The following is a 26,078-nucleotide window of genomic DNA, read 5'->3' as shown; positions in this document are numbered from 1 at the left end:
CCAGTCAGAGGGACAGAGACAGGCAGCCAGATGGAGAGGACTCTCGGCAAGGCAGCTGCTGGAGGACCAGGGCGGGCAAGGCGGCAGCTGGTGAAGCAGGCGGTCCCACATTCGAGTGCAGATAAACTGGGAGGAACAACTGGGGAGCGAGACAGACCACACAACGCAGGGCTCCAGTGGGGAAATAAAGCCTTAAAGCCTTTGAAAACACCTGCGGGGATTGAGGCAGCAGGAGAAACTCCCAGCCCACAGGAGAGTTCATAGGAGAAACCCACAGGATTCTAGAACATACTCAAGCCCACACACCCGAGAATCAGCACCAGAAGAGCCCAATTTGCTTGTGGGTAGCTGGGAAGTGACTGAAAATCGGCAAGGAGCGAACGTCACTGTTCCCTCTCAGACCCCTTCCCTACATACACTGTCACAAGGCAGTGATGTGGGTTGCCCCACCCTGGTAAATACCTAAGGCTCTGCCCCTCACTACATAACAGGTACCCGGAGACCAAGAAAAAAAAAAGGCCCAAATGAAAGAACAAAGATCCAGAAAAAAGGCAACTAAGTAACAAACAGATAGCCAACCTATCAGATGCACAGTTCAAAACACTGGTATTCAGGATGCTCACAGTACTGACTGAGCTTGGCCGCAAAATGAAGGAACAAATGAAGGCTACCAAAAGTGAAATCAAGCAAAATATTGGGTCTCTAAATATTGTTAGAAATTCATTTCTCTACTAGCTCATTTTGAATGCCATGGCCACATAGCACACATGCTCACTCAACAGCATCTATCGTCCCCATTGACTAGTATAGCCAAGTCGTCATTGTTCACACATGCACATTCCAGTCCACTTGCCTTGGCTGCCAGGTTACATCGATGTTGTGCAAACCATTCTTGTTATATTAACAATGGCTGGACTTTTTCCAGAGAGACCTCATATGTCAATAGAGAACCCAAAAATAAGCCCTATATGTTAAATTAATCTATGACAAAGGAGGCAAGAAATACAATGAGGTAGATACAGTCTCTTCAATAAATGGTGTTTTGAAAACTGGACAGACGTACAAAAAAATGAAACTAGACCACTTTCTTACATTATATACAAAAATAAACTCAAAATGGATTAAAGACAAATTTAAGACCTGAAATCATGAAACTCTTAGAAGAAAACATAGGCAGTAAACTCTTTGACATTGCTCTTAGTAATATTTTTTGGATATGTCTCCTAGGATAAGGGAAACATAAAGAAAAATAAACAAGTGGGATTATATAAAACAAAAAGTTTTTGCACAGTCAAGGAAACCACTAACAAAATGAAAAGACAACCTACTGGATGGGAAAAGATATTGGCCAATGATACATCCAACATGGGGTTAGTATCCAAACTATATAATGAACTCATGCAACTTAACACCAAAAAACCCCCAAACAATCTGATTAAAAAATGGGCAGAGGACTTGAATACACATTTCTCCAAAGAGGACATCTACATGGCCAATAGACATATAAAAAGATGCTCAACATCACTAATCATTGGGGAAATGAAAGTTAAAACCACAATGAGCCCTAACTCATGTGGTTCAGTGGATTGAGTACCAGACTGTGAACCAAAGGGTCACTGGTTTGATTCCCAGTCTAGAGCACAGGTGTGGGTTGCAGGCCAGGTCCCTGGTAGGGGACATGCGAGAGGCAACCACACATTGATGTTTCTCTCCCTCTCTTTCTCCTTCCCTTCCCCTCTCTATAATAAATGCATAACATCTAAAACATACACACACACAAACAATGAGATAATCACCTCACATGGGTCAGAATGGCTATCATCAGTAAATCAACAAACAAGCATTGGCAAGGATGTGGAGATATCCTTGTGCACTGTTGGTGCAGCTACTATGGAAAACAGTATGGAGGTTCGACAAAAAATAAAAAACAGAATTACCATATGACCCAGCAATTACATTTCTGTGTACTTCTCTGAAGAAACCCAAAACACTAATTCAAAAAGATATATGCACTATTTCATTGCAGCATTATTTACAACAGCCAAGATAATGGAAGTAACCTAAGTGTCCATCAATAGATGGATGGATATATATAATGGAACAATATTTGGCCATAAAAAGGAGTGAAATCTTGGCTCTGGACAGGTGGCTCTGTTAGCTGGAGCATCATCCCATACACCAAAAGGTTGTGGGTCTGATCCCTGATCAGGGGCATATACCTGGGCTGCAAGTTTGATTCTCCAGTTAGGGTGTGTATGGAAGGCAACTGATTGATGTTTCTCTCTCACATAGATGTTTTCTCTCTCAAATCAATGAGCATATCCTTGAGTGAGGATTAAAAAACAATGAAATCTTGCTTATGTTAAGCAAAGTAAGTCAGACAGAGAAAGACAAATACCATTGTGATTTCACTTATATGCGAAATCTAAAAACCAAAATAAATGACCAAACAAAACAGAAACAAATGCACAGATACAGAGAACAAATTGATGGTCACCATATGGGAGAGGGTTGGGAGAATAAGTAAAAAAAGGTGACAATGATTAAGAAGTACAAATTGCCAGTTATAAAAATAGTCACGGGGATGTAAAGTACAGTATAGGGGATATAGTCAATGATACTGTAATAACTATGTACGGTGTCAGATGGGTACTAGACTTACCAGGGCTATCCTTTTACAAGTTATATAAATGTCTAATCACTGTTGTACACATGAAACTAATATAATACTATACGTCAATTGTAACTGAAAATAAAATAACAACAAAAAAATGTAAGACCACAAAGAAATAACACACCTAATATAATGGCTAAAATTTACAAGAATGATAATATTAAATGTTAACGAGGATGCAGAACAGGAACTCTAACATTGGTGGGAATATACAAAGGTATAATCTAGTTTTTTATAAAGTTAAGCATATACTTATCATAGGACCCAGCAACCTCCCCTCCAGGTATTTACCCCAAATAAATGAAAATATGTCTACACAAAGACTAGCCTATGAAAGATAATAGCAACTCAATTTATTACAGCCTTGAACTGAAAGCAAATGGGAAATGAACCAAATTGCCGTTATAATTAGTAAATGGATAAAATATAGTATATCCCTACTATATTTGGAATATGGCTCAGTGAGGTCCAAGATGCTGTTAAATATCCTACAATGCACAGGACAGTCTCTGAAAGAAAGAATTATCCAACCCAAAATGTCCATAGTGCCAAAGCTGAAAATAAGCTGTTGAAGCTGGGGGAAAAGGTACATGGGAGTTTCATAATAGTATTCTACTTTTGTATCTCCCTCAATTTCTACAACAAAATGTTTTTAAAAATAGATAAACAATACACGATACAGGAAGCCCTTAACTGAATCTCTCTAAAAAGAATACTCCTCAAGATTAAAATCTCATTGTGGGAATGACCTTTATGTCTTTGTTCTTGAAGGGGAGAGAGGCTAATGTGAAAGGTAGAGAGAAAGAAGGGACACAGTTTGATAGAGGGAAGGTAAAGAAAATTTCACATGTTAACCTTTTCCCCACCCCTCTCCCCAGTGTCCTATGTAGTCCCAGCCTGGCACTGAGCCATGCTTTCAGTGACAGATGGACTTCTAAGATGACCACCAATTATTCCAGCCTCCTAGTGTTCACACCTTTGTGTAATATCCTCTCTCTGAGTGTAGGCTGGAACAGTGACTTGCTTCTAAACTATAAAATACAGCAAAGGTGAAGGGATGTCACTTCCACGATTAGGTTATAAAAGACTGAGACTTTGTCTCCCTGGAAGACACGCTCTATTGCCTTCTCTACATGCCATGCTGGAGAGGCCACATGGCAAGGAACAGAGAATAGCCTGCAGCCAATAGCCAGTGAGAAATCAAGGCCCTTAACCCAATATCCCTTGAGCAAGTGAATTCTGCCAACAACCAAGTGAGCTTACAAGCAATTCCTTCTTTAGTCAGGCATTGAGAGGAGACTCCAACCCTCTCTGACACCTTGACTGTTGCCTGTAAGAGACCCTGAAACAGATGACCCACCTAAGCTGTGCCCAGATTCCTAACCCATGGAAAATGTGCCATAATAAATTGTGTGTTTCATTAAGCTGCTAAATTTGTAGTAATTTTTAATGTAATAATAAATAAAAAACAAATGTACCTTCCTTGGAAATCTTGCTGAATATTCACTTCCTTTAACATTATTTGAAAATTTATAAGTTAGGTACTGGCCTGGCTGGTGTGGCTTAGTGGATTGAATGCTGGCTTGCGAACTCAAAGATCGCTTGTTCGATTCTCAGTCAGGACACATGCCTGAGTTGTGGGCTAGGTCCCCAGTTGGGGGCGTGCTAGAAGCAATCAATCAATGTATCTCTTGCATATTGATGTTTGTCTCCCTCTCTTTCTTCCTTCCTTCCCTTCTCTCTAAAAATAAATAAATAAAATCTTTAAATGAAATAAAAAATTAGATACTATAGCATATAACCTAACAATCCCACTGCTAAGGATTTACCTAAGATAAATAAAAACATGTCTACACAAACACTTGTACAAAAATGCTTTTAGTAGCTTTATTCACAATTATCAAAACTGGAACAATCTAAATGTCCATCACTGGTGAATGGATAAACAAACATGGATAAATATCAAAATCATTACACTGAATAAAAGCTAGTACAAAAAAGAATATAATGTATAAATATTTATATAAAATTCTAAAAAATACAAAGCAATATCGTATAGGTGGGGGTGTTGGGAGAGACAGACTAAGAAGGAGTATAAGAAACTTTTTAGGGCCCTGGCTGGTGTGGGTCAGTGGGTTGAGCTCCAAACTGAAAACCAAAAGGTTGTCAGTTTGATTTCAGGTCAGGACACAAGCCTAGGTTGCAGGCCAGGTCACCATTTGGGGACGCGTGAGAGGCAACCGGTCTGTTTCTCTTTCCCTCTCTTTCTCCCTCCCTTCCTCTATCTCTAAAAATAAATAAATAAAGTGTTTGGAAAAAAAACTTTTTAGGGAAATGGAAATTTTCTGTACTTGACTGTGGCAGTTACTTCATAAGACATACTATAAATTAATAAATACATTGGTTGAAACTCATCAAAACATGTTTCACTTCAAATGCATGCAGTTTACTATATGTAAATCATACCTCATTAAATTGACAAAAAATCACTTTTTTTTGTTAAGTTTTAATTACATTTAATGCAGCTGATTCTATTATCCTATCTTAGTCCTTAAACAGTATTCTACAAATAAATTACCCAAACTGTAGAGAAACCAGGGCTTCTTGAATTCTACAGTGGCTAAAACTTACAGAACATTATTATGTGTCAGGCATTGTTCTGAGTGCTCTGCATTATTAACTCAATTTGTATCCCCAACAAACTCATGGAATAGATTCTATAACCCCCATTTTACAAGTGAGGAAGCTGGGGCACAGATAAAAAACTGGCTTAAGGTCATATAGTTAGTAAGTGACAAAGCGGTGATTTGAGACCCAGTAGTCAGATTATAGAGGCTGAGCTCTTCAATACCACCCCATTAGATATCTCAGACGACTCGAGTATCAGGCAAAAGCATACTCTCAGCTCACCAGAGACTGATAGGTTCATTCACTCATGCAACAAATTATTCAAGTATGCAATATATGCCAGGTCAAAGATACAATGGTGAAGAAAATACAGACATGGTACTTGCTTTTATGGAGCTTACACTCTAGTAACAACTTAGGTATAAAGCACAGGATTCTTAAATCAAAATATTTATCCCCTTATTTATATATTTATCTAAATATTTGTGCAAAAAAAAAAGTTGAGTTGCATAGTGGCCAGATCTGCTTTAAGCAGCTAGAGCAGAGGTTCCAAACTTGTCTGCACTCTGGAATTACCTAAGCATCTTTTAAAAATTCTAAAGCAGCCCTGACTAGTGTGGCTCAGGGGGTTGTTGGGGGTCATCCTGCAAACTGAAAGGTCCTTGGTTTAATCCCAGGTCAGGGCACATGTCTGGGCTGTGGGCCAGGTCTCCAGTTGGGGGCATGCAAGAGGCAACTGATAGATGTTAACCTCTCTGTTTCTCCCTCCCCTCTCTAAAAAAAATAAATACATAAGCAAAACCTTTTGAAACATAAATAAAAATTCCAAAGCTCAGGCCAATTAAATAACAAAATCCCAATGTAGGAGTGTATGTGTGTGGGGCGGGGGGCGGGAGGAGGTAGGGAAATAAAGACATTAGTAACTTGCCAAGCCGAGTGTGAAGAAAGGTTTGGGAAACCAATGAGCTAGAGTTTTTATGTCTGGTTAATGATCAAGTTCATTCATGGTGATGAGATGGGTAGATGAATGAAAAACCCCAAAACCAACTATATACACTTGCCCTTCTCTGAATCAGAGACTTGCAAGGTACTTTTAATTTTTTTCAATGGTATGAATTCTAAGAGCATCAGAAAGAGGACACCAAATAAATAATTATTTTCCTTCTTGGACTCATCCATGACTCCAATCCCATCCAAAATCATGGACAAATAAAATATTTACCTTTTCATCTTTTCTTGGTACTTTCCATGTAATCAATAAAGAATTCTTCCATATTACATATTTCCAACAGAACTGATAAAGACATAACTCAACAACTGCTTTTCTACTATGCAGACCTTAACTCAGTCACTTTCGGTCCAATCCACAGGCCAAATGCAGCTGGCCAAAGTAAAATATTCTACAGACACTGAGATCAAAAGGTCTTTTTTTATTTAAAAGTAAAAATCTCTTTTTAATTCAGTCCTTTGTTTAAGTAGATACCAAGTCTTTTATAAATCAAACTTGCATTTGTAGTCATAGAATCAACAGACCTGTTAAGAACTCTGACCACTCTCAGAAAAGATAGTTAGAGGTTCAGTAGGACCCCTCTCCATTCTATCCAGGACCTAGACAGAAAGGAAAAAGGGCAAAGAGGAAGAAGAGAAACATCAGAAGACTAAACATGTAAGCGCAATAAACCTCTTCAAGGTAAAATTCTCATGAATGCCCAAATTCATTCTCTCTACCACTATTTCTGCTAATTTCACTCTAGAAAGAGTAGTAAAGACATGAGAGTATCTACAGTCTCAAGTCCAGGGTTTTCTTGTTTGTTTGTTTGTTTGAATAAGGAAAGCTTATCATAATCATCAAGGATATTTTTCAAAATACATCAGTAGTGATTATACTAGGGTGCTCATTTTATAATTCAGTATCCTTATGATTTGTGCATTTCACATTATGCATGTCACACTTCGATTAACAAATATTTAAAAATCAATTCATTTGTCCTGGAGAGAACCCCTGAAAGATTCTAATTAAATAGGGAGCTGAAACAGAGTCCCACAGGGGTTACATGATTTGCCCTACATCACATATGTAGTTAGCTATAGACTTAGTCTTTCTTGTCACTTTCCTGCTCTTTCTGTTGTAAAATTATAAATATGCTGATTATATTTTTTCATTCAACATTTACTTATTTTCTTAAAAAATTTATTACAAATGACAACTGTAAAACAAAAACAAACAAGCAGACACATAAATGCAAAACACAGATGTCCTGGCTTCACAACTGTGCACCATCACAGCTGCTGCACCATTCATATAAGGAAATTACACAAAGCCAAATGCGTATGCAATCATTTCCTAACCTCGATGTTCACTTTTTAAACTGTTTTCATACAGACAAATGTCAAGTTATTAGCAGTAAAATCAACTGAGTATATCTTGAGAACAGACAAGCATTATTCATAATAATGAAACAAGGTAACAGAATAGAGAGCTAGGTTGAGCATGGTAGGGTGTACCTTGAGTTCTAGTGATGACCTTTCCATAAAGCTGTTGTATGATTTAGGGAAGGACACAATCTCTCTGGGCCTAAGATTCCTAAATTATAAAATGAGAGGATGAATCACTAAGCTAGAGCTAAAGAGAATCTAAGGTTCCTTCTAGGTTTAAGAAAATTCAAGAACTATTTATCAAAAATGTTAATTATTATTTTATATGCTTTCATCCTAGAATTCCTATATCATCTGCCTTATAAACCAAAGTCTAGATATTATACTTACATTACTTAAGAAATTAAGTTGGCCTTTAACCACACAGCCTTAACTGTTACAGGATAATCAATAAGGCATTTTAAGTATCTGAATAAACAGCTAACTGTGGACTATCAAAAACAATCTGCCACGTGACAACTAAAGTAAGACCCTATCTTACCCTCCCTATGCCCTCTTGCAAGGTTCTTATAAAACCAGTACATGCTTCCTGTTCCCAAGTTCAGTGCTCCAAGGAAAAATATATGTAAATCTTCAGCCTCATCATAGGAATTTAGTTTCCTAAAGAATCAACAAAATGATTGTCAACGATATTGGCATTTCAATACTGTAACAACACTGGTTTACTCTTGGTTGTGATAACAGACAGCTTAAGAAATTAAGAAATATTAATAAAATTAACTCTTAAACTTCAATTCTGACATATCAGTGTAAGAAACAAAAGTTAGTAAAATATGAAATTTTAGATTCCTAAAACTAGTACTCATCCTAACACAGATATAGTTGATAACTTAATCATGCACATTGTAAACCAAAAGAATAAATCAGAGGCTCAATGAGATTTTTCCCTTCTTGTTATATATCATAGTAGGTGGATAAAGTAAAATTTAGAGAAAAACTACTTAATATATCATGTTCTTTTTTTAAAAGATTTTATTTACTTTTTAGAGAGAGGGGAAGGAAGGGAGCGGAAGAGGAAGAGAAACATCAATGTGTGAGAGATAAATCAATTGGCTGCCTCTTGTGTGCTCCCAACTGGGGAACCTGGACACAACCCAGGCATGTGCCCCTACCTGGAATCAAACCTGCAACCTTTTGTTTTGCAGGTCAGCACTCAGTCCACTGAGCCACACCGGCCAGGGATACATCATGTTCTAATTATAAACACCACCATGTTCTTTCAATCATAAAGCTACAGTAAAAATAATAATAATATGTTTGGAGCATCAGTCTTTTAATCCATGCTCTAAATATACAAATGACATTGAAAAGTTGACCAATCTTATCTATGGCCATACCACCCTGAATGTACCCGATCTCATGTGAAAAGCTGACCAAATCCTACAATCTAGGAATAAAAAAAAATTCTCTAAAAATACCATGACAAGAATCTGAGCAGAGTAAGAACTAGAGAGACCTTGGCAATAATTAGGTCCAATACCCTCATGGAACAAATGGAAAAATTAAGGTTCAAGTCAACAATTTGTCCAAAACTTCTTAGTAGTAGGGAAACTTCCTATGTGACACTTCTCTACAAGCGAAATACTTCATTTTAAAGAAACTAGAGCCCTGGCTGGGGTGGCTCACTGGACTGAGTGCCAGCCTGTGAACCAAAAGGTTGCTGGTTCAATTCCCAGTCAGGGCACATGCCTGGGTTGCAGCCTGGGCCCCAGTTGGGAGCATGAGAGAGGCAGCTGACTGATGTATCTCCCACACATCATTATTTCTCTTCCTCGCTTTCTCCCTCCCTTCCTCTCTCTAAAAATAAATAAATAAAATCTTTAAAAAACAAAAAAGCATCACGAGATCCTCTTAAAGAAATGCCCCATTATATATATTACAATCTGCACTTTTTTGGTTAAATTATATTTTATTTTCACTATATTTTGAAACTTTACATTTATCTTTTATAACAATGCACCAATTTTTTCACTGAGTAAAATTTTAAAATGCATAGTACAAACACTTGAAAGGAAAATACCAAATCTTCACTAAACAAATGGTCAAATAATACGAAAATTAGATAAAACGAGATTTAAAAAATGTTCACCAATGATAAATATGTGTGTGTATTTATTTATTTGCAGGTTACAAAGAGAATAAATGCGACTTCACAATGGAAAGATCTGGCAGTCACAATCTGAACCCTGTGACTGAAATTACCATCAATAGTGGGAAAACCTGACATTTATGTACCTTGTAATATCATACAATGTGGAGAATATTTATTATCTTTGCCAAAATGTTTAACTAGGATATAATGAAGTCTTAAAACCTTTCAGTTTAGGGAAATACAAAGAATAAACAAGTTAAATACCACAAAGAAAACAGACAAATCCAGAAGTGACAAATTCAGCAACAAAACTGCTCTGGTCTCAGTGCCATGGGGGAAAAAAGGTGAGGGAGCAAATGGGAATTGCTACAAGTTTTTAAAGAACTACAAAAATAACAACATGCACATGAAATGCATGATACTTAACTTGATTCTACTTTGAACATTTCAGAAATAATTGGAGAAACTTAATACCACTTGATGTTAGGTAATATTAAGGAATTGCCAGTAATTTTGTTAGGTATGTGAATGGTACTGTGACTACGTAGGAAAATGTTCTTATTTGTAAGAGATGGATTTTAAGGTGGGGGGTGGGTAGGGCAGGGGAGAGTAATAGGGGGAAAATGAGGACAACTGTAACTGAACAGCTTAAAAAAAGAATTAATAGCAAATAAATAAAAAAGTAGAACCCCTCCAAATAAAATAAAATAAAATAAAATAAAATAAAATAAAATAAAATAAAATATCTAAAGGCATACTATCATGATGGCATTATTTTAAAAAGATTTAACAGCCTTGACCAGGTGGGTTTGGTTGGAGTGTTGTCCTATACACCAAGAGGTTGCAGGTTTGATTCCCAGTCAGGACACATACCTAGGTTGCGGATTTGATCATTTGATCCCTGGTCGGGGTGCATAGGGGAGGCAACCTGTGTCTCTCTCACACCGATGCTTCTCTCTCTCTCTTGCTCTCCTCCATCCCCCTTCCTCTCTCTCTAAAATCAATAAAACATATCCTCAGGTGAAGAGTTTTTAAAAAAGGTTTAACATAATTAATATATTACTAAGCATATGGCAGCATGCTAAATACAGGCAATGGGTAAAAGGGTGTTCATTATACTATCTCTGGGTGAGTTTTTCTGTATGTTTAAAATTTCTATAGTAAAACTTTAAAATATCACCCCCCCCCAAAACTGTGAGGTACCACTATTATACTGGAAGAAAAAAATGTGACATCTAATACTAGCTAGTGGTTAGTGGCAATATAAACTAGTAGGTGCTCTAAAGAATACTTTGACAATATGGTTAAATACTTAGACCCAAATGAATCATTTCAAAGAAAACACTCTACGAAAAAAATAGAGGAAAAAATTTACAAAGAGATGTTACAGCAGTACAATTTAGAATTGCAAACCCAAAATAAAAACAAACTGGCAATTACCCAAATCCAAAATAACCAAAAAGTATCTAAACTTTGGTTATTATGTATCCATTAAAAATGATAACTATAGCCCTGGCTGGTGTAGCTCAGTGGATTGAGCACAGGCTGTGAACCAAAGTGTCACAGGTTCGATTCCTAGTCAGGGTACATGCCTGGGTTGCAGGCCATGACCCCCAGCAACCACACATTGATGTTTCTCTCTCTGTCTATCTCCCTCCCTTCTCTAAAAATAAATAAATAAAATCTTAAAAAAAAAAAGGCTTCACAGTAAAATTTTAAAAAAGATATTAGCATTAAAAAAAATGGTAACTATATAGACAAGTGGAAAAGTGCATGAATATATTGCCAAATGAAATAAGTCTATAAAAAAACTAAATTAAACTTGTAAAGGTTATATGTATATGATAATGACTAGGAAGTTATGTATATATATGTGATATTTAAATATAATTTTAAAAATTTCATGAGGACACATATTCTCAGAGAAAATATGAACAATGCAAATAAAGAATCAGGAAAAACTGCGTAGGCACAAGTAAGAAAAAGCACCTCAGGACTACTGCTGACCATGATCTGAATGAGCATTCACAATTTGAATACAGTCCTATTGTGGATAAAAGGTCAACTATCATTAAAAGGACAGAGAAAAAGAGTACCATTGGCTTATACTGTACATAATCTTCCTCAATTTTTACCATTACTCAGATGTTTTAAAAATATATGAAAAAACTGAAAAGGGTTCAGAGAAAAATTAAGACATAAAATAGGATGGAAAAAAGGTGATTTTGAGAAAAAGGGTGAAAGAAAATGTAGAACAACATGATTATTATTATTGATATCCATGGACATGCTTTTGAATAGAGACCCTAAAAAGCTGATCTATCTCAATGCCCATAGATGACTAAGAGGCTAATAAAAACCCTCAGTTTGTTGTCATGGTTTCTGTTGTTTTATTTTTGGTGTTGATTTTTTCCTAAGAGGGATTTCTTGACTGATGAAAAGTTACTGGCACAGGCAAATGAGGGAAGCTGGGTGTGTTATATCATCAACCATCTGTTTTTCCTCAAATAGTCTACTTATCCACAATCCTGATCACAGAATCTCCCTAAAGCTTGAATTAGTTGTTCAAAGCTTGAATCAGTTATCCACCATTTCAAAATTCTACAGTGCTGTCTTGCTCCCACACACCACCTACTCAGAACTATTCAAATGTCCCAGATCTGCCATTTAGGGCCCCAAGAAACTACTCTGGATTTATCTCCCCACAACTCTTCAACATACCAGCAAACCTCACTTCTTACTATTTCATTTCCTAAATATTCCTTATACTTTCCTATGTCCATCATTCCCCTTGTTGCAATCTTACCCTTCCTTTTATTTAGTAAATTTTATTTTTTTAAATCCTCATTCAAGGATATGTTTTTATTGATTTTAGAGAGAAAGGGAGGGAAAGACGGAGGAGACAGAGACAGAGACAGAGAGAAACTTCAACATGACAGAGAAACATTACCTGTTTACCTTTTGTACACACCTTGACCACAAATCGAACCTGCAGCCTTTTTGTGTACGGGATGATGTTCCAACCAACTGAACCACCTGGCCAGGGCCTATTTACTACATTTTAATTTAATACCTCTTTATCAAGTCATCTGTTATTAGTTGAATTGTGTTCCCACAAAAGATACATTGATATAAATCCTAATCCCCCAGCACCACAGAACGTGACCTGATTTGGAAGTAGTGTCACTGCAGATGTACTGTTTTTGCCCTATATAATGCACACCCACGTTTCTGTGCACATTGTACACAGGATTATTATACCCATGGTATGTAATCATTATACCATGTATAATGAGCATCCTTATTTTTCCCTCAAAAATTTGGGCAAAAAAACCCTGTATTATACACAGCAAAATATGGTAAATAGTGAAGAGGAGGTCATACTGGAGTTGGGTAAGCCCTTACTCCAATATGACTGGTATTCCTACAAGAAGAGGGAAGTGTGGAGACATATAGGGAAAATGCCATGTGACAACAGAGGCAGAGAGTAAAGTGATACAGCTGCAGACCAAGACACACTGATGGAAGCTAGGAAGAGGCAAGGAAGGATTCTACTCAAAGTCTCAGAGGGAACATGACCCTGCTGAAATCCTGAATTCAGGTTCTAGCTTCAAGAACTGCCAGAGATTAATTTCATTTTATTTTGTCTTTTTCCATCACCATTTATTCCCCCTGTCTCCCCCTTCCCCCACATAAATTTTTGTTTTAAGTCATCCAGTTTGTAACCACACCTAGGAAGTTAATACACCACCTTTTCCATGAAGCCTGCCCTGATCCTCAAGTTGAAGTGCTCTCTCTCTTCTGAATTCCCATAGCACTTGCTATCTCATTTAAACCATGGTTTCCCTTCTTTTTATTTATGTTCACATCACTTCCCCAGATGAATGGGTTTACTGAGAGGCAGAAACTAACTACTCATCAACTGTATACATCTTTCAATGCTGGTAGGCAGTCAACATATACTGACTATACTAATTAAATTCTTCACACTTACTCTAATCTCAATGTGTCTGAATGAATCATCTCCTCATTCACTGAAGAGTAACACAACCTAAAAGAACTCAAAGGCTCATTTTCTTTAGGAAGTATTCCTAGATTCAACTTTAATTATATTAGTTCTATCAATATATTTCACATTGATATATGCATGCATGTGTATGTACAAACTGTTGTTAACTAATATCCATAATGAGAATGTTTAACAAATTCATTATTTAAGGTATACTAAGCTGTCTCTATTAAGTCTAGTCAGATGATGGTTTACCTATCTTCCCACTTTCACTGATTATTTGGTATTAACTACAGTGTCTGTGAATTTCTCCAAGTGTTTGAATTTTTTTAAGTCTGTATTTTATTGAAGAAACAACTTTATTTCCATATAACATTTAAAATTATGGCAAGGGACTTAATCTAATGAATAATTTCCCTCAGTAAAAATCCAAAACAGGAATTTGATTCACAAATTTGCAACTATTTCTTCCTGTGAGAGACAGCTGCTGTCTGATCTTTAGAATATGTACATAAACAATACTATGGAACTAATATCAGTTCTATATTCAGTGGTTCAGTATCAGTAAAGGAGCTGTTTAATAAGAACTTTTGTTGTCTTCTTGTGTGTGTGGGGTGGGTGTGAGGGTGGGGGGGATTTGCATCTGCTTAATGCTAAATATAAACCTAAATACCAATTTGAAGTATAAATGCTCTCTGAATTTGAGAATCATTAACTGACATCGTTTTTTCCCAGCTTTATTGAAATATAATAAACATAAGTTGTATACATTAATTAAGGTGTACAAGATAGATACATGTATATATTGAAAAATATATAACAAATGCAACAATAAGGTTAGTTAGCACATCTATCACCTCACATAATTACTTTTTGTGTGTGCTGAGAACATTTAAGATACACTCCCTTAACAACTTTCAACTGTATAATATAGTATTGTTAGCTCTAGTCACTATGTTGTACATTACGTCCCCAGAACTTTTTCACCTTATAACTGGAAGTTTGTGCCCTTTGACCAACACCTCCCCATTTTCCCCACCTCCCAGCTCCCGGTAACCACCATTCTACTGTTTCTATGAGTTCAGCTTTTTAACTGACATACTTAACATTAATTGATCATCAATAGTCTATACAATTCTTCACAAGTTAAAGATGACGTTGGTTTCTGATTTTTGATCTTTATAGGGTTTATATAAAATATAGTTTATCACCAAATTCTAGGGCTGCATTACTCCCTCTAACAAAGTCCTAGTAGTCCCTTTATGTACATATTTATATATTTCTACTCATTTATTAATTAACTCAGCAAATGTTTATTGAGCTCATAAGCAGCCACCTTGCCTTTTTAGAATAAGATGAGACACAAAAAGATTAAATTTTTAAAAATAAATAAATGTACAAGATAACACACTAGGCAGACATTGGGGCCACAAGGAGGGAGGAAGGAACAGACACAAGCCCAGCCCTCACGGAGCACTCAATCTAGTGAGGAGTGGGCGAGCAAACTAGTTCCGTATCTCTCCTTTCTCCCCATGCTGTTCCTTACACTTCATGGCCAAGCTTACTTTCCTAATATACAGCTTTAATTATGTTACCACATGGCTAAAAACTATTGAGGACTCCTCATTACTTAGTCAATTAAATCCACACTTCCTAGCTTGAAACCTAAAGGGATTCAAAGCCTTTCATTATTCAGTTGTATAGCACCCGGAAACTAAGACGACAAGCTTTGGACTGCCTGTACTCAAGTTCTTTCTCCACCTATTGGTAGCTCTATTCTGCCCTTGCTGGTGTGGCTCAGTGGACTGAACGTCAGCCTGTGAACCAAGGGGTCACCAGTTCAATTCTCAGTCAGGCTACATGCCTGGGTTGCAGGCCAGGTCCCTGGTGGGGGATGCACGAGAGGCAACCACACATCGATGTTTCTCATTGATGTTTCTCTCCCTTTCTTCCCCTCTGTCTAAAAATGAATAAAAACTTTTTTTAAATTGTTAGCTCTATGCCTCAGTCTCTTTATTTGTAAAAAAAAAAAAATTAAAAGTAGTGTCTATCTCACAGGGTAATTGTGTGGTTTAAATGAAATACTACTATAAAAATGCTTGGCACATTATCTGGCAAATAGTATGCATGTAAAAATGTGGCCTTCTACTATTATTACTGCTGCTATTGTTCAATCTCAATTTCTAGCCTTAACTCATAACAGCAGCCCTGTTATAACCTTGTTCTCCAGCCAAACTGGACTCTACTCTTTCCTAAACATCCATCTCTACAATCATACCTTCACTCAACCTGCAAAAACCTGCCTCATCTCCAAGGGTTATGATCCTAACCATTCTTGGCAGCTCCACTCAAAGATTACCTCTTCCAGGTACCATTCTATGATATCCCAGATCCATCAACTTTACACAGAATCCACATGACGCTTAAATCCTGGCTAGACTCATCCTCATATCCTAGAGTCCCGGCCAAATGTACATGGTAGGGCTCAATAAAGTTTTGACAAATGAATGAATTCCTATATTTCCTACCTCTCATCCAACTGCTTTCTTGGAAAACAGCTCTACGTCATAAGTAAAAAGACCTCTTCTGTAGTATTTCATAAAGCTGACCAGCTAATTTTCTTCTATTACTAATGTGGTAATTTCTAATGTAGTACCCAGCACATAGTAGATGCCTAAATACTCAGTGATTTGTACTAAATTTCACCTCATCTTTTAATTTCAATTATTTTATTCATTATGATCAAGTATGAGTCAGCCTTAGAAACAGGTTTTAGTTTTTTCCTGCCCACAAACTCATCTGTCAAATTTCTGTCCTGACCCTATCCCCATATGTCATTTATTGGTTTAGGAGAGATAATATTTACAACCTCAGTAAGAACCAGAAAATTAAATGCCTACAGGGTGATAAAAGTAAATGTGCAAATCAAGTGAGTATGAGGATCATGAAGGAAACCAGGAAATACATATCCAGCTACAAGCTTCAGCTTTTATAGTATTGCTATCAGAGAATGTGGGCTTGGTGTTGAAAGATCTTCTAATTTTTCAAGATGTTAGAAACTCTGAAATTTATATAAATTTTTAAGACACTAAAAATACTGTATGAGCCCTAGCTGGTGTGGCTCAGTGGACTGAGCACTAGCCTACAAACCAAAAGGTCCTGGGTTCGATTCCTGATTCCCTGGTCAGGGTTGCAGGCCAGGTCCCCAGATGGGAGCTGTGAGAGGCAACTAGTCAATATACCTCTCACACATCAATGTTTCTCTCCCTTTCTTTCCCCTTCCTTCCCTTCTCTCTAAAAATAAATAAGTAAAATCTTAAAAAATATATTGTATGAGCCCAACAAAAGGTATCTGCACATCAAATCCAAACACAGGCTGCCAGTTTGCATCCACTGCTGAAGTTCTCTATAAAATAAGTGTTAGGGTGGGAGGAGTTCCATCTCAGCCGACAGTCTAAGGAAGCACCTAAAACCAAGACAACCTGGAAGCATCTCCTGCAACCCTTAGCCTAGCTCTCAACCATTCTGTATTGTCCTGAAAACCAAACTAATTCTACAATTGTGTTGAGCATATCAAGCCTCTCCTCTGTGCTTACTGCTAGGAATCAGATATAAACAATAATGCTAAATAACAGATAACATTATTGAGCAATTTCTAGGTGCCACACTGTCCTAGATAGTATATGAACTAACTCACTTAATCTTCACGACAACCCTATGAGTTAAATACTATTATCCTAGTTTAAAGATCAGGAAACGGAGGCAACTTGACCAAGGTCACACATTAGCAAGCAGTGGAGCTAGAATTAGGACCTCAGAGTCCACCAAAAGAACTCACAATTTGAAAACAAAAGCCATTCAATAAATGGTGCTGGGATAATTAATTGTACATAGGGAAAAAATATGAAACCAGACCATACCTGAAACCACACACAAGAGTCTATTCCAGATGGATTAGAGATCTAAACATCAAAGACAAGTCAGTATGGATTCAAGAAGATAGTATAAAGAATAACCTCAAAATCTTGGCAGGGGGATACACCAATAAACTTGACTTTATTAAAATTCAGAGTTTCTTTTTAACAAAAGACAACTTAAAAAGATTTAAAAGATTAACAACAAAATGGAAAATGGTATCTGTAATACATATAACCAACAAAGGATTAACAATCAGAAAATATAAAGAAATCTTTTGAAAAACACAACCCAAAATAGAAAAATGGCAAAACAAGCCCCAGCATGGTCTAAGCTGTAAAAATCTGGTATTACCATAGTTGCCACACAGCAGAACTGAGAACAGCAGACCTTGGTGTCTCTGACAGATATAAAATATTCAGGGGTCTATGTCATGCTGCTGGTACAGAGAGCATGCGGGACCTGGCCAGAAGGACAGAGGACAGAGCCAAAACAGTTATTCTCCATAATATAGAAACTAGAATGCTAAACAGAAGTTGAACACCCAACATTAGGACACACACAGATCAGGGACTAGCAAATTATCTTTGTTAAGGGCCACATAGTAAATATTTTCAGCTTTGTAAGCTACATATTCTGTCACAACCACTCAACTCTGCCATTGGTAGTGTGAAAGCAGCCAAAGACAATATGTTAATGAGTAAGTATGCTAGTGTTTCAATAAAACTTTACATAAATAGGTGGCAGGCCAGATTTGACCTATGGGCCATAGCTTGTGGACCCCTGCCACAGACAGCTGTGATTTCCCTACACTCTAGAAATATTTCCCCTGTATTTCCCTGACTTTTATGTCTCCTGACACCTCTAATTTCCTGAAGCAAAAACTATACATTCAACAGTTTTGCAATGGTTTTCAAAAGTCAGTTACTCTGACAAAAAACATCTTCTCCCTTATTATCTGCGACAATTCCCACCTCATTTTCCTTTCATCTATTTAACCTCTTTGACAGTCACCATTACAAACTAGAAATCTAAAACATTCTCTCACCATTTACAATATCAATTATCAACACCTGCAAATTCTAATGTTGTTCAATGCTCCAAGTCTCTGCCTTAGTTCAAGTCCTCATTACTTCTTCCCTGCTCTCCAGTTCACCCTCCTACTAAACATCCATTTGTCTCCTAAAAATGAAATCTCATCTACAGCCCCCTCTTCGAAGACCTTGAAAATGCCTCCTATCAGCTAAGGATTCAGTCCAAACTCCTTAGTAAGGTCCTTCACAACCATATTCTAATCAATCTCCCCTGTCTCATTCTTCATTTTTCCTTCTCCTCCCTCCCTCCTTCTCTCTCTCTCTCTCTCTCTCTCTCTCTCTCTCACACACACACACACACACACACACACACACACACTCTCTCTCTCTCTCTGGCCACATTCAATCACATTCCCTAAAAATGCATGAGTCTGCTGGAATACTTTTCTCTCCAACTTTCCATCTAGCAAACTCCTTCACATTTCATGGCATCCTTTCACAAAACTTTCCCTGATTCCTAGAGCAGACACATGCCCACTTCTGTGTCCATACAACCATTGATAACTCTCCTTTGGTATTTACCATTGTTTACATGTCTACTTCTCTCATGGGACAAAATATCCAAAGTGAAAAGACACTGCCCTAAAGTCCTTTGAATCCTCAAAGCTTACCATAATGCTTGACATGCAGTTGACATCTAGCACACAGTAAATGTATGTTGAATGGAAGACATACTTTGTGGTAGGGGTAGGGTTTCTTAATCTGGGTTTCATAGACAGGAGGCCACAGATAGAATTCAGGGGTGAGGGACCCATGAACTTGACTAAGAAAATAAATTCTGCCCTGGCTGGTGTGGCTCAGTGGGTTGGGTGCCATCCCACAAACTGGAGGGTCGCTGGTTCAATTCCCAGTCAGGGCACATGCCTGGGTTGCTGGGTCCCCAGCTGAGGGGTGTGCCAGAGGCAACAGATCAATATTTCTCTTTCACACATAAATGTTTCTCTCCCTCTCTTCCTCCCTTCCCCTCTCTCTAAAAATAAATAAAATATTTAAACATACACAAAAAAAGAAAATAAATTCTCTCTCTTGCTTGCTCTAAAATCAATAAAAAATAACTACTGCCCTGACTGGCATAGCTCAGTGGATTGAGCGTGGGCTGGGAACCAAAGCATTGCAGGTTCGATTCCCAGTCAGGGCACATGCCTGGGTTGCAGGCCACGGCACCCAGCAACCGCACATCGATGCTTCTCTCTCTCTTTCTCCCTCCCTTCCCTCTCTAAAAATAAATAAATAAAATCTTTAAAAAAATAACTATTATATTTCAATATAATTGGTTTTCTTTGTGATTAAATGTATTCTGTTTTATGTTATTAAAAATACATAAGCTTCACTAGATGTTAGCAGGGCCCATGGCACAAAGTTGGGCCTTCCTGAGTTAGAAAGACCTGGAACAAATGAATCATGTTGCTTTATATACATACGGTATACATATACATATTGAATACATATTGAAAATCTTACTGTTATGAACATCCTCATAACATTTTTGTTGAAAGTTCTTTTTGGCCCTGGCAGGGTAGCTCAGTTGATTAGGTTGTGGAACAAATTTACGTTTCTCTTCCCCCTCTCTAAAATCAGTAAATTAAAAAATCAAGTCCTTTTTGATTGTCCGGGAGCCCTAGAACTCTATCATGACTGATTTGCAGTTTTCCCTCAGAACTCTCCCACAGCCCATTTGAACTTTCAATTCTAACTGAAGTTTGATCATGGTAGAGATCCTGGGTGTCTACCACTACCCACTTTTTAAAAAAGGTTTTTTATGTCCCTTTGCTGTATAATAAACACCTAGAATGAAGGAGCATTCTTAAAACTCTAGAAAGTTAGAGTCAAAAGGTTCCTGAAGATAACTTCTTTCCACAAATGGAGGTCGGCTGGAAATTATCAAATAGCTGGTTACCTATACTTTTTGTATCCCCCTCAGCCTCTGAACTGACAAACTTACTAACAGAAACAAAATAGTTCTTTGACATAAGCTGCTATGTTTGACTTCTTAACATTTTTCTGCCTGCTAGCAAATTCTTCTAAAGCAGTGTGTTGAATGAGGCAGCGGATCTGAGTGCCAGTAGCCCCTCTGACACTAACTTTTAAGATCTTGAGAAGTCAACGTCACCTTTCTATATATGTCTCAGATAAAATCACCTGAACTTGCTACAGGATCTCTAAGACCTTTGTATTTTCTACACACTCACTCCTTCACTATTCTTGCTGGATTCAATAATGCCTTTCTGATGACCTCCCAGGTGACCCTGGTCTTAAAACAGTGGGCTGTCCCCTTCCTGGGAAGACACGTTGGGTCACCGCCCACAAACAGCCCGGTCCCTCCTTTTAAAGACACACACAAACTCCCTAAGTTGATGGAGACTCGCTCTTTCTTTTTGCCAACCAGTTCCATTCTCTTGCACCCGTTTTGCTGGCCAGTTCCTGCACCCAAACCTCAGTCCCTCTTTTTTCTCTTCTTTATCAATCCCTTCCCTTTTTATGTTGCTCCCCCAATAAAGGAATGGAGGATCCTGGGGGCACTTATGAGTTATACGGTTTTACAATTCAGCCCCGCGACTCTGATGACTGCCCCAATCTGATACCCAAAGAGCCCCCATTTCTAAGCAACCCCTTCCTCTCCGCCCAAAGAACTGCCACAGTCCTGACAGCCTGAGCTCGGGCCCCACGCTCCTCCGGAGTCTACCGACTCTGGAGTCCTGAACACTGCCCATAGTCTAACCCAGCTCCAGGTCTTGCCACGCCAAGCTTCACGGACCCCGACCCTGGTTCAGTTTGGACCAGTGTCCCTTGTCTGCGACCTGGCCACGACCTCACGTCCAGCTCTGCCAGTTCCTCCGGCCTGAAGTGCCACCCGGTGCAGACCCCGGCCCGTCCTGCACTCTCCTCAGCGCCCGACCGCACGTCCGGCACCCTCTCCAAACCCGGCCGAGCCCTAGCTCCCTCCAGCGCCCCCGCCCGCAGGCCCGGGGTCCGCTCCCCAACATGGCGACGGGGACACGAGCACGGCGGGCAGGCGGGCGGGGCGGCTCCGGGCTGGGCCCGTACAGGGGCCGTGCTCTACGGTCGGCCGGCGCCATTTTTCCGCGCCGGGCCCGGGCAGTGCCTCCTTCCAGCCAAGCCAGCCGGGCCGGGACCGCGGGCGGCCGGCGGGCCCACCCCTTACGGGCTCGCGTCGCCGTCACCTCACCTGAGCGCGGCCCCAGCCCTCCCGGGCGGGCCTCGGAGCACCGGCCCGGGCCGTGCGTGCCCGCGGCCCTCCGTGAGTTCGTGCGTCCGTTCTCGCGTGCACCCGTCTGTCCGGCCGTCGGCGCCCGGCTGCCAGCAGCCCGACCCGGCAGGGCCTCAGGGAGCGGGCGGGGAGGGGGATGGGCCGGACCGGGCCGGGGAGGGAGGGGGAGGGAGGGAGAGAGGGAGGGAGTGCGGGAGGGGCGGAGCGGACCAGGGTGGGTGGGGTCTGGTCACGTGACCAAACGTCTCAAAGTGCGCGAGGCGGAGCGCGCACCCGCTCACTTGGGTGCAGAGCTTGGTACTGCGTCCCAGTGGATCCGTCTGTCTCATGGCGCTGAAATATGTCAATGGCTCCTGCCCCCAGCTCAGAGTCACTGCACAGCCCTATGAGAGGCTTCTGACTGAGTGTCCTTGGGCAACTCAGTTCTTCACGCCTCAGTTTACCCATCTGAACTATGGGGATAATAGTGCTTGCAAAAAGAAAATGAGCGACGGCATGAAAAACACTTGGTACAGCATCTGACACATAGTGTGTAATAACTTTAATGGTGATAAATACAACCTTTAGCCTTTATTATCATTTGCCTATAAGTCTCTCTCTACATTTTCCCATCACCATCACTCCAGAGAGCTCAGCAGATGCCTTCCCCTCTCCTCAAATGTAAGGGGGCCTCCTCAGCACTGGATTTGATGTCTGACTACAGGCCTGGATTCACCCTTGATAGCTGTGTGTTTTTCTTTGCCTCTGAACCTCAGCTTCATCATCTGTTAAATGCAGTTTAAGAGTCTGTTACCACAAAAGCATCACAGAAGACAGAAGATGAGCAGGTGGATTGTAAAGTTATTGCGAATCTCAGGCATACTGCTTTCATCTAAGAAAAGGAGTCAGGAGTTCTTTCATTCCACAATTATTTATTGAACACACGCTGTATGCTAGGACTGGTGCCCAAACTGTCCAGGGCCATTTCACATCCTCTCTGCTACCCCTCCAATCTATTCTCTACCCTGCTGTGAGAGTAATGTTTCTAAGTCAGAAATCTGATGATACCCCTTCCCTATTTAAAACTATTTGATGGTTCCACATTGCTACTAAGATAAAGGCCGAATAGATGTTTTACTGCTGCTCTTTCCACAACTCCAGACATATCTCAGGGCCCTCTTCGCCTTTCTCTGGACTGCAGCTACAGTGACCTCCTTCACATATTGTACTTCTCTCCTTTTCAGGACCCTTAACACATGCTGATCCCTCCCACCTAAAATACTCTTCCTTCCTCCTCCCCCCTTTAAATAACTCTTCAGCCCTCAGATCCCAGCTCCAACATTGCTACCCCAAGGGCACCTTCTCTGACCACTCCCCAGACAGGTTCTTTTACTTGTTCTCAGTAGGATGTGCTAGGTTATTTATTTCCTATCTTTACTACTAGATTGCAGGCTCCATAAGGGGGGAGATTATCCATTTTGTTTACTACTGGTCCTCAGCACACAGCACAGTGCCTGCACAAGAGGAGGTGCTCAGTTAATATGTGTTATGTGTATGAATCCTGGGCATTGAGCTAGGTGCTGGGCTTGAGGGCAGAGAAAAATAAAGAGAACCAGAAGGGGACGCCTTAGACCTTTGAGCCTGTGAAGTTAATACCAAAAGGATTTACAAGAAGAGCCTGGAAAAAAATTTTAAGCGTTTTCTTTTAACTTTTAAAATGTGAGGTGTAATTTACATAGAGCAAAATGCAAACATCTTAAGTGTATGCCTAATAAATTTTTACCTATGTTCCTATGTTACCACCATCCAGATCAAGTTACAGATAAACCCAGAAAGTTTCCTTTGTTCCCCTGCCATATTGTCTCTCCCAGTCAATACTTGCTCCCCCAGAGGTAACCACTATTTTGACTTCTAGCACCACAGATCAATTTTGACAATTATTGAACTTCATATAATCATATAAGCATATACTCTTTTGTGTTAGCCTGGAAATCAACCATACCTAAAGACTGACTTTTTGGATAATGGTACAATTAATGATTTACTTGATTAATTAATTAATATGAAAAACTAAATAAACTCTGGTTATTTCATCTGGCAGAGACAAGGTCCTGCCAGAAGTCAGCCCAGAAGCTGAAATGATATACATATACTACATATACCTCTAAGTCTTACAAAAATTTCTAGAGGTAAGAAAGCTCTGAAAGATTCTAAACAGCAAAAATCAAATCTAAAAATGGGCAAAGGTCTTGAATACACATTTCTTCAAAGAAGACATACAAATGACCAATAAGCGCATGAAAAGATATTCAATAGCACTAGTTATTAGGACAATGAAAATCAAACCCACAATGAGACCACTTCACACCCATTAGGGTGGCTATTACTAAAAAAACAGAAAACAACAAAAAAATTACAGGTGTTGGTGAGGCTATGGAGAAATCAGAACACTTTCACATTGCTGATGGGACTGTAAATGGTGCAGCAGCTGTGGAAAGAAAGTTTGATGGTTTCACACAAAGTTAATCATAGAATTACCATCTGATTGATCCAGCAATTCCATTTCTGGATATGTACCCCCAAAAAGTAGAAGCAGGGACTTGAATCGATATTTGTACATCCCTGTTCATAGCAGCATTATTCACTGTAGCCGAAAGTTAGAAGCAACCTATAGCAAAATGAGCTATTTACATACAATGGAATATTATTCAGCCTTACCAAGGAAGGAAATTTTGGCACATGCTACAACATGGATAAACCTTGAAGGCATTAAGCCACAAAAGGGCAAATATTATATGATTCCTCTGATGTAAGTTTCCTAGAGTAGTCAAATTCATAAGACAGAAAGTAGAATAGTGATTACCAAGGGTTGGAGGGAGGAGGGAATAGAGTTACTATTTAATAGGTACAGAGTTTCTTGGGGAAGATGAAAAAATTTAGTCCAGAAGGTATCCAGCCATGTAATATGAAAAATAGAGGCATTTATTGAAGAAGATAACAAGAAACACTGTACATAAGATAATGATACCTCAGTCCTCTTCAAAGTAGGCACTTTGAGACCTCACACAGTTCTCCCAATCGCCATCAGTTGCCCTGTTGTATTTTCCTGAATCACATTGATGGCCTGAAATCTCTTTCCTTTCAAAGGTATTTTAGTATTGGGAAAAGGCAGAAGTCTCAGGGCACCAAATTTGGGCTGTAGGAGGGCTAAGTCACCTGGGTGATTTGATGTTTTGCCAAAAAACTGCATGAGACTTGATGGGTGAGTGGGCATGTTGTCATGATGAAGCTGCCAATCACCAGTTGCCCATAGCTGTGGCCTTCTGTATCATCCAAGTAGTTTCCATGGAGGAATGTTCAAGCTTGACACAAAATTAGATGCAGGCCTTGCTCTACTTGCTCAGTTATTTTGAATGCCACAGCCACACAGTACACATGCTCACTCAACAGCATCTACCACTCCCACTGACAAGTACAGTGAAGTCGTCACTGTTCACATATATATGTTCCAGTCCATTCTCCTTGGCTGCCAGGTTATGCCGATGTTGCACAAACCATTCTCGTTATATTAATGATGGCTGGACTTTTTCCAGACAGACCTCATATATAAATCAGAACCTGAGCCACTATCCTCTTTTTTTTTTTTTAACTTGTTTTCCATGTCCTTATGCTGAAGGTCATAGGTTTTTCTGGGATTAGGAAGGATGCAGGGAGCTACGAGACAGGGGCCCACTTGGGTACCTACATATTCAATAGGTGAAAATAGCAGGAGTATAGGCAACATAAATATTTGTTGCCCACAGGAAGGCAGCAAAGGAACAGAAAGAGGCCAGGGACTGGCCCCATGGTTAGCAGAGTAATTAACAAGGTTGGGCTCTGGAGCCAAAATACCCAAGTTTGTATTCTAGCTCTGCCATGTATCAGTTATATGACCTTGGGCAAATCTAACCTTGTTAGACTGATGAGAAAACTGGGATCAAACAGATATAAAACCTTGTCTGACAGAGTTCAAAGTATTTGAA

At 39.2% G+C, this 26,078-nt stretch overlaps 1 protein-coding gene across 8 annotated transcripts in view; it reads right to left on the bottom strand.

Annotated features, from left to right (window-relative positions):
- Positions 1-22,218, bottom strand: part of NCOA6 (nuclear receptor coactivator 6) — an 87,625-nt gene extending 65,407 nt beyond the window's left edge. For 6 of the 8 annotated variants that reach the window (XM_045832652.1, XM_045832655.1, XM_045832658.1 and 3 more), the window contains exon 1: positions 22,036-22,218. The gene's annotated coding sequence lies outside the window, so the exon portion shown is untranslated. Of the gene's footprint in view, positions 1-6,835; positions 6,911-10,703; positions 10,749-22,035 lie in introns of those variants that run through there. The other 2 variants (XM_045832653.1, XM_045832654.1) reach the window with 2 other exon arrangements.
- Positions 22,219-26,078: the final 3,860 nt, after the last annotated feature.

The sequence above is a fragment of the Phyllostomus hastatus genome, unplaced genomic scaffold (assembly GCF_019186645.2).
Source record: "Phyllostomus hastatus isolate PE091 unplaced genomic scaffold, TTU_PhHast_1.1 phas_contig_17, whole genome shotgun sequence".
Taxonomy (NCBI): domain Eukaryota; kingdom Metazoa; phylum Chordata; class Mammalia; order Chiroptera; family Phyllostomidae; genus Phyllostomus; species Phyllostomus hastatus.
Note: the sequence above shows the minus strand (reverse complement) of the source record. Positions and strands in the feature narration are given on the sequence as shown.